This window comes from Fukomys damarensis, unplaced genomic scaffold (genome assembly GCF_012274545.1).
Source record: "Fukomys damarensis isolate Sample0158 unplaced genomic scaffold, DMR_v1.0_HiC HiC_scaffold_17, whole genome shotgun sequence".
Taxonomy (NCBI): Eukaryota; Metazoa; Chordata; class Mammalia; order Rodentia; family Bathyergidae; genus Fukomys; species Fukomys damarensis.
The window spans coordinates 9,490,013-9,503,864 of NW_022900929.1; positions in this window are offsets into that span (position 1 = coordinate 9,490,013).

Here is a 13,852-nt window from a genome sequence, read left to right on the forward strand (position 1 = left end):
CCCAGAGACGCCCCCCGCCCGCGCCTGCTCGCGGCCCTTCGCGCTCCGCGGAGCTGGGGATGCGCGCAACTTTCGGAAGCCCAGCTACTTAAAAAAACAGAAGTGCCACACACGGTGCACGCCTCGTAGCTGCTATAAATACTATGTGTGCGGAGCAGACTTCTCTGGTAAGCTCAGACAGGGCTCTTTGCAGGCGCTAGTTCACAGACGCCCCCCGCCCGCGCCTGCTCGCGGCCCTTCGCGCTCCGCGGAGCTGGGGATGCGCGCAACTTTCGGAAGCCCAGCTACTTAAAAAAACAGAAGTGCCACACACGGTGCACGCCTCGTAGCTGCTATAAATACTATGTGTGCGGAGCAGACTTCTCTGGTAAGCTCAGACAGGGCTCTTTGCAGGCGCTAGTTCACTCCGTCACCCCCACAGCGCCACCTCGGGAGGCTGCTTTTCCCTATACATTCATTTTTGGCAGCTTCTTCGGAATTTTAAGGGGAAACTTAGGTGGGCTGCTTTGAAGCAATTTAAAGAGACCAGGATGTTTGTTTGGAGGCTGCGCCTTTGCCCTTGGGCCACGTGGCAAACACACACACACACACACACACACACACACACACACAAAATGTTTTCTCTCTGCAGTTATCTATATATTTATGGATCCTTACTTGAAACCACAAGATTTCTTTCAGCTAAACCAGAGAATCCCTAATCTTGCATAGAGTGATACTTTCTACACACACATATACATACACACACACACACACACACACACACACTGATATTTAGGATAAATTATTTAATTCATGCAACCTACTTTAAAACAGTAGCAGAGGTCAGGGGACCTGACTCCAAGCCTAGCTGGCAGAGGGAAATGACAGTTGTCACAAGGTTCCAAAAAACCACCTGTCCTCTCCAAATTCAAACATTGCATTGGCTGGCCTGGGAAACTGAAAGACAGTTGTTACGCCTTCCGTTGTAATGGGCAAAGGAGCTAAGTTGGGGGCTGGGAGATAACAGAATCTAAGCGGGGAGGCAAAGCTCCCCTAACCCTCCGCCATCACTGAGATTTGAATTTAACCCTGCACTGAGGGTCCATCAGCAGCCAGGAGCCACAGCCACTGCTGTGCACGTGAAATGTGGCTAGTCCTGAGATGTTCTAGGTACAGGATTTAGCATGCAAGACACAGAGTAGAACAGCTTAATTGTGTTTTCATCAATGACAGCATTTCAACTAACAGTTATTCTATGGTTTGGATGCAATCACTAAATTGCATTAATGTTTAAGCTAAATATGCAGGTATATGATTAAAATTAATTTTTACCAGTTCATTTTTACACACTTAAATGTAAAAAGTGTCCGATTACCCAGGGGTCTGTCGTGGGTGACTCACATTATATAATAAACAGCTCTAATCCAGTCCCTTATAATAGGCAAAACTCTGGGAATAGAAGTAGCAGAAATGCCTAGGTCCAGATGGCTACAAGCTAGTAGCTTAGAGCAGGATAACCCCAGAAAAGTAACCAAGGTTCTGTATCTCCTCACTGTGAAACAATAATGATGTATAATAACAGGTAACAGGGCGACCATTAAAGGAGGTCCTTTATTAAACAATCAGAAAGTGGAGACTTTATCAACGAAAGAATGTGAGGCTCATAGTGATAAGTAGGAACTCAGTCTGCAACTTTTGATCTAATTCTAAAGCATATACTCTCTCCCTTCAGTGCAGACATAATGAGCACTGCATATCTGTGAGCTGTCATAATTCTCCCCTCCTTGCATAGCAACGAGAAAAACCCACTTCCCTGCAACCCATGGTCCCAGCTCTGCCCTCTGCAGTCAGCATTGAGTAAATCATATCTTTCCTCAGGGAGGTAATTCTTCAGATCTTTGATGATAGCTCTTAGTTCTACCTAAATATTTTTTGCCAAGCATTAAACATTCTCAGTGGCTGACTCCTCTTTACATGTGATGTGGTTTCAAATCCCTATCATCTTAACCATCTTCCCACTGAAGGACACTTGCTCTAACTTTAACAAGGAATCCCTTGTGTAGTAGAGCAGTGGTGGCGAACCTATGGCACATGTGCTGCAGCAGGCTATATATATCATTGAAAGCTCTAAAAGGCTCACCATCGGGGCTGGGGATTTGGCTCAGTGGTTTTGCCTCCTGCCTTGCAAGCACAAGGAACTGAGCTCAATCCCAGGTACCAAAAAAAAAAAGTTCACCATCATTGTATATAGAGAAATCACCTAACTAGCCATTAACAAATACAGTGCAAGCTGAGTACTGGTCAGTTTTTTGTTATTTTTTTTTTCAGGACTAGGGATTAAGACCAGGGCTTTTGCTCTGATCTACATAGTCCCCGACCTGCTCCCTACTTCTTTCTTCGAGACATCTCTATAAGTTTTCCAGCCTGGGCTCAGACTTGCAATCCTCCTTGACTCCATCTCCCAGATTGCTGGGATTACAGGGCACCCCCCACTTCTTTGTCCATCATCATTATTTTTTTTTTAATCAAATATATCCCACTGCTGATCCAGTGCAAGGTGAGCCCTGGAAATTTTTTGCTGTGTTGCTGCTAAACCAAATCCATTCTAATAGAGTTGGTCTTTGGGGCCAAAGCCCTTTATTCACCTTCTCTACATCTCTTTGGATTTAATTCAGGCATCTTCATCTACAAATTGGATAAAAATACTAAGATGCCATATGATACCCCACTAAAGGGCTTCCAGGGGCCCCTCTGTCATGGTGAAAGATAGCATTTTTTTGTTTCTTTGGATCTTTCAGTGACTAGCAACACTATTAACAGTGCAACCTCCAAGTCTCGTTTCCTCTTATGTACATAAAGACATAAAGGTGTCTTGGGGAATCCTCTTGTGCCCATCTGTGGTATAGTAGCACGGACGTGTGGTGGTGTCACAGATAAGGGCTCCATCTCTGAATGAGGCTACTCTTGGTATAAATTCCAGGACTGCCATTTACTTGCTGTGTTAGCCTATGGAAATCACTCAGCTAATGGATAGAAACTACTCTTAAATGGTAGAATTGAGCAAGAACTAAATGAGTTACTTCAGTGCTAATGTCACTGCCTTTTTTTTCAGGTCCTGGTTAGAGGTTGGGTCACTCAATTATCAGCCCAGGATCCAAGGGAAGGAGCAGAATCCAAGTGTGGCCTTCCATTTTCATGTCCATCCTGAAAGCTCACCCGGGCAGAGTCTGGAGTCTGAGCATATGAGCCAGCAATGTTGGCACCTCTAGTGCTCAGGGAGGCACGCTCAGGAGTCCTGGGTAGGACAACCCACCTCACTCTCAAAATAAGGAGGGGAAATGCGAGCAGGCAGGGTAGGAGCACACAACTAGAGAAAGTAACTCAGTGAAGTGTCAGTTCTAAACTTTACCCTCAATCGTGTCTTTGCAAGAAGGCTTTCTGTGGTTGGTGGATGGTGGGACAGGTGAAGGTTAATTGCATCAACCTGTCCATCTGATTGGCTTTGGAATTCTACTTAGGGATTCGGAGAATGCACTTCTGGGTGTGGCTGGGTGGGTCATGGAAGTGTGGCTTTGAGGGTCAATGTCTGATCTCTCACCCCTTTCTCTTGGGTTTTGTTCCCCTGTTTGACTCTTGGTTGTTATGAACTAAGAGGATTTGCATCACCACACCTTTGAGCCACAATGTTTCTGCCTTGGAGTCACTGACCATGGACTGAGTCCTCTGAAACCAATGGCCAAATTAAGTCTCTGCTCCTTTAATTCATGGGAAATGGGCACTATGTTTCAGAGATTGAAAATCTCAAGAGGTGTTAAAGGAAGTTCCTTAGATTTAAATTCCTTGATCCTGTATCTCCCAGATCTTTCTACTTCCTGTTGTGTTTAGAATGCTAAAATAGAAGGAGTGAGTGGGAGCTTATCAAAATGTTACCATGAGTCTTCTAAGTGCAAAAATGTCCTGTTGTATTTTAATCAATGATGACTCATATTGATCAACTCTTTTCTGTCTAAGTGCTCACAAGTATTCATTTCTAACCTGTTAAATAAAAATACTTATTGGACTCCAAATGGCCTTGTGAATTTAATAATACATTCAATAGTTTTCTTCAAAATTCTGCCCCAAATCAACAATAAACTTCCTTGATCTATAGCTTGCTGAACCTATTCCCTCTTCCTGTGTTAGCACCAATCTCTTGGAGTCTACCTCATTTTCAACAGCACTGGAAGCAGAGAGCTTAGCCTCTGCTCCAAGAAGGCACCACACAGGGATAATGAGGTCTGGGCAGCTGGCAGCCACCTGCCATGCACAGCCACCAGGGTCAGCCCTGGGACAAGCAAAGGGCAGAGAGGTCTGATACAAAAGCACATTCCTTCGCTGGGTCATTCATTAACTCAATGTGCCCTGGATGCCTTAAGTGTGAGTTTATGAGGAAGGCAGGGAGGTTTCAGGGGTGAAGAGATCCCTGGGGCACACCGTCCTGGCACTTCCATTCTAGCTGAGAAGACAGATTTGATTTGATTTGATTCTGTATTGCTGAGGACCAATCCCCGGGCCTCCCACATGCTAGATCAGCAGTCTCCTACTAAGCCACATCCCCAGCCTAGATTTTTACATGAATACAGTGACAACAGAGGACTACAACACTTGGGGAAAGACAGAAATTTCAGTACCATATGGAGACAGGGATTCTGATCTTGTGAGCAAGTCAGGAGTGAGGCCTGTGAGCTTTATAAAGGGGAAGGAAAGTAGGTTGTTAAAAGAGGAAAATGTCTCTTTGTCTGAAGGTCTATTGCAATAACGTGGGAGGAACCTTTCAAAGCCAATGTGTCTGAAGTGTAAGAGTAGTAAAATCAGATTAATAAAAGCAGTAGCAAAAGCCAGTTTGAAACCTTGAAGGATCATTTCACAAAATTTGGATAGACCTGGAAGAAAGTCTAGTGACCATTTGGGTATATCTGAAGGTTGAAGGATAATGAAAGGTACTGAAAGGGGGTTTCTGTTGTCTTCTTTTATTTTCCTAAGTGCTTTAAGCAAAGGGTTCTCCCAGTGAGATTTGTTTCAAAGGCTATCATACTGAACAGATAAAGGAATAAAGGGAAAACAAAGAGGAGTGTGCTGAAAATGGTGCCTCGTTCTGCTCAGGCTGCCATAAGAAAATGCATAGACAAGGTGGCTTCAGCAATAGAAAATCTGTTTTCTCAGAGTTTGGAAAACTAGAAGTCTGAGATCAGAGAGCCAACCTGATAGAAGAGGTCTCCCTCCTGGGTTGCCAATTTCTTTCTGTGACCTGAGATGTTAGAAAGAGAAAAAGGAAGAAAAAGGAAGAGAAAGGAGAGGAGAGGAGAGAGAGACAGAGAGAGAGAGAGAGAGAGAGAGAGAGAGAGAGAGAGAATGTAACAACTGCATGACCTCATCTGTTTACATCCCAGGGGGCTCCATCTCCAAAGCCCCTGGAGTTGGTTGTTCTCACTTCCACATACACATTTTGGGTGAGAGACTTAAACATTCAGTCTGTGAGTCACAGGAAGTAATTGCAGTAAGGATGAGACAAGAGGTGACAGAGCCTAAGTCAGGTGTTAGCCGAGCAGCTCAAGAGAAGTGGGGAATTCAACTGTTACCTAGGATACAGAGGGCACACAGGACTGATGTTCGTCCTGTCTGGAGAAACTCCCAACTCTATTCATCTTTATCTTACCGTGTGAACCAAGCCAAACGCTGAATCTAGTTAGCTTTGGTGTAGGCCCAAGACCAATATGACACCACCCATAGCATCTGCCCCCAGCTCAAGGACAGGCGCAAGAAACAAAACCACTCTTGTTCAACTCCCAGTCGTTTCAATGACACCAGAGTTCGTCTCTGATAGGCCCCCATTTCTCAGTCATTATATTGCTACCCACTAAGGACATCTACCCTGAAACATGAAGTTTATTCTCTGTCCTATCTCCCTTGTCCCCTTTTATTCCAGTCATCCAACTCCTTTTAAACAAAAACATATATTTTTGTGAAATTCTAGTTCACCTGTTAATCAAATGTCCTGTCTTGCTTGGAGTTCCATTTGGTAGATTGATCAAGCCTTTCCAGGGTCTCTATTTATAGCGTTAATCAGTAACCATAAGAATCCTTCTAACCTTACAATAAAAAGACTAGAGGATCAACCTGCCAGTCTCATCACAGCAAAATTTGCAGATTATTTAAATGTCCATGCATTGGAATTTACATATTTTGAAATCCCAACTCCAATTCTTGTACCCATGTGACCTTGGGCAAATTATTATAATCTTATCTAAGACTAGAAAATAGAGATGTTGGGATAATGACATCTCTAATGATGCTTGCATATGCCAAATGGTCAATAAATGGAAATAATATGAATGTTAACCCCTATGTACTTATAAAGTCTGTGAATGTGTTTCATAATAGGTTAAATGTTCCTTTCTCTGTCTTTAAACCTATTTTTAAACTATATGTCTATTGTAAAAAAAAGTGTAAAATAGTAAATGAAAAGTGAAATTCTTTTCATCCTTATCCCAATTCTGGTCCTCAGCTATCCACATATTTAATCATTTCTGTTTTGAATTCCTTTGGTGATTAATACCACTGTTCTGTTTACATTTTGTTTCATCAATTTCATATGGTATCTATTACTTCTCTTCTATGAGTTTTCAAACATTTGCTTTGTACCCTTCTTCCTCAATTCTTTCATCATTTATTTGATTACATTATCAGAGTTTGATTTTTTTCATGGATAGACTTTTTTTTGCCATACGTATCTTCTGAGAGACATTTCTTGCATTTTTCTATCCCTGTAAGTTTTACTTTACTGTCCTCCGAAAGAAGGAGAAAATCCTCTGGCCTTTTAGTTCACTGGTTCAGTCTTTAAGAATCAGTGTCTTTATGAGGTATGATTAAAAAAAAATCTGAAACATGCAGCTGCTCAGTACTATCCATCAGAAAGGCAGGCTTGGAAAGCATGGGTGTGTCCTGTCCACTTTATTCACTGCATCTGGCACCATGCAACTTCTGGCTCTTCCCAAAAGTCAAAATCACCGTGAAAGGCCATTGGTTTGCATTGATCCAGGACATCCAAGTAGAAAAGGCAGAGCAACTAAGGACACAAAAGAGGACTTCCAGAACTGCTTCAGGAAGTGGCAAGAATGACAGGACAAGGGTAATTTGGTAGGAGATTCTAGTAATGTGTCTTTCATAGTAATATATGTTCTAAAAAAATTAAACCTTCTCTGTCTACTTTTGATCACATCACATGTCTTGCATGCTCTTAATTGTGACCCTGGAAACAAAGATCTCCCCGAAGTCTTTGGATTTTCTTGTTCAACACACTTCTCCTTCACTGGCCTATGATTTCCTTTTATTATCCTCTGTGTGATGGATGCTCCATCTTCCGCTTTCTAAGCCTCCTTTCTCTGTAACCAAATACCACTTCCCCCCAGAAAGTATGAATGGGAGGTCAATTCCCTTGAGACCCTATACGTATATGAAAACTTCTTTGTTTTGCAGTTACATTGCTATTGACTTATTGAGTTATAAGATCTTAAATATCAACATCTTTTCCATCAGAACTATTAAAATATTGCTTCTTATCTCCAAGCTGACGAGAAATCTAAGGGAAAGTATTCTGTGTGTGTGTGTGTGTGTTTGTGTGTGATTTATCTTGTGGGTATATGCCTGTGTGACTGCAGAAACATTTAGAATCTTCTCTTTATCCTTGGCATTGCGAACTGTTATCAAAACGGAAATAGTTATATTTTTTCAATGTTCTCAGCTGGCCCTACATTGGTCTTTGCAATATAGACTGACCTCACCTCAGCCTGAGAAAGATTTTCTCCCACATTTTGTTTATTTTCAATTCCTCTTCTGTATTCTTGTTCCTGGATGTTCTATATAAATCAGCCCTGGACTTTCCCTACCAGGCCTTCTTGTCTGTTACTTTCTTCCCCTTTGTGCTCCATGTTCCTCTGGACGTCCTTGGGTTTATCCACTGACCCTGGTTTTGAATTCTTCAGCCCTCATGTGCTTTAGTATGTCTGATTGTTCCTTTCTCCATAGCAGCCCATTCTTCATTTGCTATTTTTAACTGTGACCACGGGCAGTGTACATGTGGGTGTTTTCAGCTGTGACAGAATCCCTTCTAGCAGCAGACCTCTCCTCAGGGTGTGAGGACCACCCAGAAGCCCATGAGTAGGATAAGAACCATATACAGCTGTCAGGCTGCTTAGGAATGACTGACAAATATGGGCTCTGGCCTTTTCTAAGCACATCTTCCACTTCCTGCTGAGGGCATCACTTCATTTGTAACTAAGCAGCAAATAATGCCACTGCTAGTCACTTTGTGTGAAGAGGACGCACAGGGCAGTGCCTCTGTGCCCCATTCCCTTTCCTGCCCTCCTGGATCACTGCTTCATGTGCTTTCTTGCCCTCAGCGCCCACAAACTCTGAGTGTGGAATCAAGTGGGGTGATTTGGACTCACCCACCTATACCTTAGAGTGGGCTTCTCCTCTGTCTCTGCTGAGTGTCACTGGTCTCCACTCCAGTGGCACTTGCTAAAGATCTCATCTGCTCTCTCTCTCCTTGTCAGTTCATCAGATCTCTGGACTGTGGTCCTTCCTTTCTATTATCCCTGTGGTTTCCTGGGGATCCCCTTTGGGGTGTCTTTATTGTTATTTTTATAAGGATTTTGGGAAAAAGATAAGAAAACACAAGTGCTTGATCACCATCTTCAACCCAAGCCTTCCGACTTTTCTAAATCTCTTCACTCTAACACACCACCCACTTGCTACTAAGCTGACTGGAGATCTAATCTTGGTTGTTTTTACAGGTCCATCGCCCCCTCCATGATAAAAGGGGACCCCTGAAGAAATCTTTGGTGTCATGGTGTCAAGGCCTCCATGTTGAAGGCAGACAGTTACACCGGTTCCCCCTCTTACTCTCAGAGACATGTGGCCATGGTGACCAAAGCTTGCTGCCCATCCCTCAGTCTCCAGGGCTCTGGTTTCCACATGTACAATCCTACACTCCGCAAGGACAGAGGTTTTCTGGATACTTCCAAGTGCCATTGTCATTAAGATCTAAAAAGAAGGAACAGAAGGCAGTAAGGAAAGTGAAGAAATGGTTCCTTTAGAGATATTAATCACACATAGAAAATGCAGTGAATAAGTCTTGATTAGATCCTGAAGATATTATATTATTTTATCGTATATGCATATTTACATATTATACACAAATATATTACTAGGTCTCCCAGAGAAATACTCAGTGGATATTAGACAATGCTATAGAATTATTTACATTTAAGCATAAAATTGTATTGTGCTTACCAAGGAAAAATATTCTGATAGAAATACATATTCACAAATGAAAACTGGCAAAATGTTAGCAATTCTTGAACCTAGGAGGAAAGGCATACAGACATTCAAAGTTAGGTGATTATTTTTTTCATTAATTTTAATGGTACATTTCAGGTATACAATATAATGACATTCATCATTAGAAATTTGTAACTTTACACAATATAACTTAGTTCTCAAAGTTAGTTCAATATTTTTGTTCAACATTTTTGTTTTATGGGTTGTGCCTAAAAGTAATTCTTCAGGGCAAACAGTAACAGTTGGCTAAAATTATATAGTTTCAAATGATTACCAACCATTTATTATTTTAAAAAATCAACTCTTTTATTTTTGTATCAGTTTGAAAAGTGAATGCCAATCCAACTTAAATTTTTAACTATAAACAGTTTAAAATGAGAGTAAATGTTTTAAAAAGAAAATCAACCAAGCAGTGGTCTCTCATGAGTTGGATTCTTGTGGCTGATAATATTTATTGTCAAGCTATAAATGTTTTGCCTCTCAATTCCAAATCCCTCATTAGCAGTTACTTTTAAAGAAAGTGTTAAAGCTTTTATATTATTTGATTTAGTATTTAATAACAGTTGTAAGTGCAATGGCAGACATTGAAACAGAGAACCCTTAGTAGAAAAGGAAAAGACAATTTACAATTAAATTCTCTTAAAGGGTATTGTAAGAGCAACATTATTCATTAAGCATTCTTTTTTAAGGCAGTTTCATTGTCCATATATCTCAATATGTGTATCTAGGTTTGTATTATAAAATAGGCTTCTTTTGTATTATTCATTCAAGGCTTAAAAAAAATCCCAGGACTAAGAGTGGCTGAAAAGAATGAAAAACAAATTCACCATTTTTGTCATAAAAAGTAACTTTAACACAAAAGCAATTTAGCATACATTATTACTTACCTGTTCAACATTTTTGAATGCTTAAAAGTTTTGAAAGTAAAATGTTGGAAACAAAGTCACGCTTGTCTGGAGGGAGACATTCTGTTATTTTATGCAAAGCTACCTGAACCTAAAGGTTTGTTTGCATCGGACAGCTGATGTGGGCCAATTCCACAGCATAAATAGATTTCTCCTACAAGGGGTGCTGCTCCCTGCTCCTTGGAATCTTGAGCTGGGACCTAGCGGGTCACTGTAGAAAGCTGCAAGCACATCCAAAGGGTTGTCTTTCATTTGACTGCAGACAATGAAAAGGACCAGATGGAACTGGATGAAACTACACACGGAATAAGAACTATATTATGTTTAATTATATTCTAAGCGCTATGTAGGAAGGCTATCGTCTTCACCTCCAGTTTTGTTTTTTTTTTTTTTCTGATTAAGCAAACGTTCTGAGAGTCTGTCCAGAGTTTCTTCTTCAGTTATACAGTTTCTAACTTGTTTACTACCTGTATAGCCTCCAGTATTAGAAAGCAAAGTATGTCTCTATTTCTCTCTAGAACTGGATTACTAATTACTTACTACCAATTTGTAGGGTTGGACATGTCCTCTCACGGAGCAAACGTCTTCTGCTCTGGTTTTAGCTGATTGCTTCCTGTGGTGTCCTTGTGTGTGTTCCACTGTCTTTTGTATTTCTGTAAGAGCTGGGTCTGATAGGCTCCAGGCAAAATTTGATTGGCAAGAACCATTTGTGGGTGACAAGGTGCCTCACGCTGTCACTGTATTAAATGTACCATATCACTATCCATTAGTCCTACTATTGGTGGTGTTAACCTACTACTGACAAAATAGTCCAATGAATTCCTTTACAATTAATATGAAATTTGTGGGCGGATCCTTTACACTGCCAATATTTGATTCTGGAGACTCTTTCACTTTGTACATTATTCCCCTCAATGACAATTTTATTCCAGCTTGCTTTCCATTTACTTTAGTTTATCTCCCCCGTTCTGACTTGAGTAACCACAGCTCACTTCAGCTTCACTCCCAGGCCCCCTGGAATGGAAGCTTCTTCCTTGTCTCAGCTGCCTTTGGACTTCTGTTATCTGTGCCCTTACAAACTCAACTCTTTTCTCCAGTGCTATTATCTTTCCTAGTTCTTGCTTCCGTTTCTTATCCTATTCATAAAGCTAGGCAAGTGGCGAGTTTTGTCTTCTTCAGGTATGGAGGGGATTGGGGCCTATCTATTGTGCTAAGAGGGTTTTATTTCTATATATTTTGTCATGAAAGTGTCTCTCTCAGCAATGAAATTGTTCCCCATTTGTTTCTTGCTCGAGCAGTGTCTTTTTCCTCTGTAATGAATTGCTTCAGGCTGGGTGCTTTGTAAAGAAGTTTCTTTAGCTTCCTGAATGGGTTAATGATGCAGTGAATTTTCATCTCATTCTTCCCTATGACTTAGCATGAATATATAAAGAGCCGATTTTTAAAAAATTAGTGCATGTTTGAATAGTGATGTTCATTTTGGGGAATCGGTGCATGCATTAATCATCTTCCATCCTTTTTGTTCCCTCTCCCTTTATCACCTCCTCCCCTTTATCCCCTTCTGTATTTGTCTTCTAGTGTCCTCTAGTCTCTTTTTTATTAGTTTACTTATTTATGTTTTAACTTTCTCATAGAAGAGAAAACATACAATATTTAACTTTCTGAATCTGGCTGGAAATAGCTTAGATGTGGATCAACAGATGATAGGATAAACAAAATGTGGTATACAGACAATTCAGGCATAAAAAAGAATGAAATCATATCATTTGCAGGAGAATGGATGGAATTTAAGATCACAACACCAAGCAAAATAAAGCAGACTCAGAGAAATTGAGTTTTTTGGTGTGGTTTTTTTTTTTTTTACATAAAGTGCCAAGCACCTGTAGTCTTATCTACTTGGGGGTCTCAGGCAGAAGGATCGTTTGAGCTGAGAAGTTTGAGGTCAGCCTATGCCACATAGTAAGAACCTGTAATAGGAAAAATAAAAGAAGTTGCATTTCATTATATTAAATTATGTCTCATTCAAGTTGTTCTTTAAAGAGTTCTTGTTTCAGGACTTTCAGCTCTCAAAGATATACCTGGACATCAATTTTATTTTAAGATCAAAGTCCCAGTATTTGCAATTCTTTGTCAATATCCTATATCATTTGTACCTGAATATGACCTTACCACCTCCTCACTTTCAAAAGTAGATGAAGGAAAAATAAAAATTTAAGTGTGAAAAGAAAATATTGTAATTTTACTATTAATTGCCAATTTTAAGATTGTCAACTCAAAATAGCCCTTAGGTCTTTAGAGAACAGAAGAAAAAATTTGCTACATATTTGGATAAAATTCGGAGGAGTAACATTAGACCCCACATTAATAAAATAACCTTTATGACTAAGCACTTTACTTGCTTCCAAGGATGTGAATTTCTTCCCCTAATGAGTCTAGTATTTAGGGCATGAGTGAGAAAAGTAAAGGGAAAATAATATTCCCTATTTTTTTGCCTAAGGCAAAAACTTAAATAGCAATTTTTTATCTATAAGCAAATGAACCTAAGAAAGTAGACCTTCTTTCGGGAAAAAATAAATTCTGGATTTGAATATAAAATCAAGATAGATTACATGAGGAACATAATGATGTTATCTTAAATACTTATAATTGAGGTGAGATTCTCTTTAATTTGTATGTGTATTTATGGAAATAGGAACATTTTATAATATTTGGGCAAAATGATTCGGTTGTGTATTCCAAAGAGACTAATTATAAAGGAAAAGTATTTCAGCATTTTTGGAATTGGGCTGTGTGCATGTTACCTCTTAATTAAGATAAAAATAATGTACTTTAGATACTGACATTGCTTGTCTGAAATTTCAAGTCTAGAGAAGAAAGAAATAAAGAAAGGACTATTATTTGTGTTCAGTCCCACAACAATGAAAGAGAAGATCTTTTACATATTATCTCCATTTTGCAAATGAAACAGAAAGTCAAATAAGATAGCTGGATTGTGGAATTCACACCGTTATCAAGTGGCAGATTAGGTTAGAAATATTTGCGATCTAGAGCCAATGATCATTCTGTTACAACACAACAGAAATCCTCATGACAGCTCTAGAGTTAGCCTATGGGAACTTAAATTCAAGGACTACCAGATGATTACTTGAATTTGGGGAACATGTCTTCGAAGTTTTACAAGTGAAACAGATTTGGCATATGACTGTATGTCATAGACCCAGATAATGCTGACTTTATATTAATTTAATTTCAGGCACATACTTAAGGAGTGCCATTTTGAAGCATGGTCTGTACATCAATAAGACCGGGTCTTGGTTTATTTGACTACCTTCCATATAGGAAGGAAAGACAGGAATTGGACCCTTTTACTTAGTGAAGCTGACTTTAGATAAGACATGCTTAGGACTGTCTGATGACATTCCTATAAAATGTCACCTGCATTAGATGGTGTTGTGGTTTGGATCAGGAGTGTTCATCCCAAAGGCCTTTTAAGAGTTCAGTGTTAATAGCTTGGTCCCCAGACTGTGGTAATGTTGGGAGGTGGTGCAGGCTTTAGGAAGTGGGGCCTAGCCAGAGGTATTTAG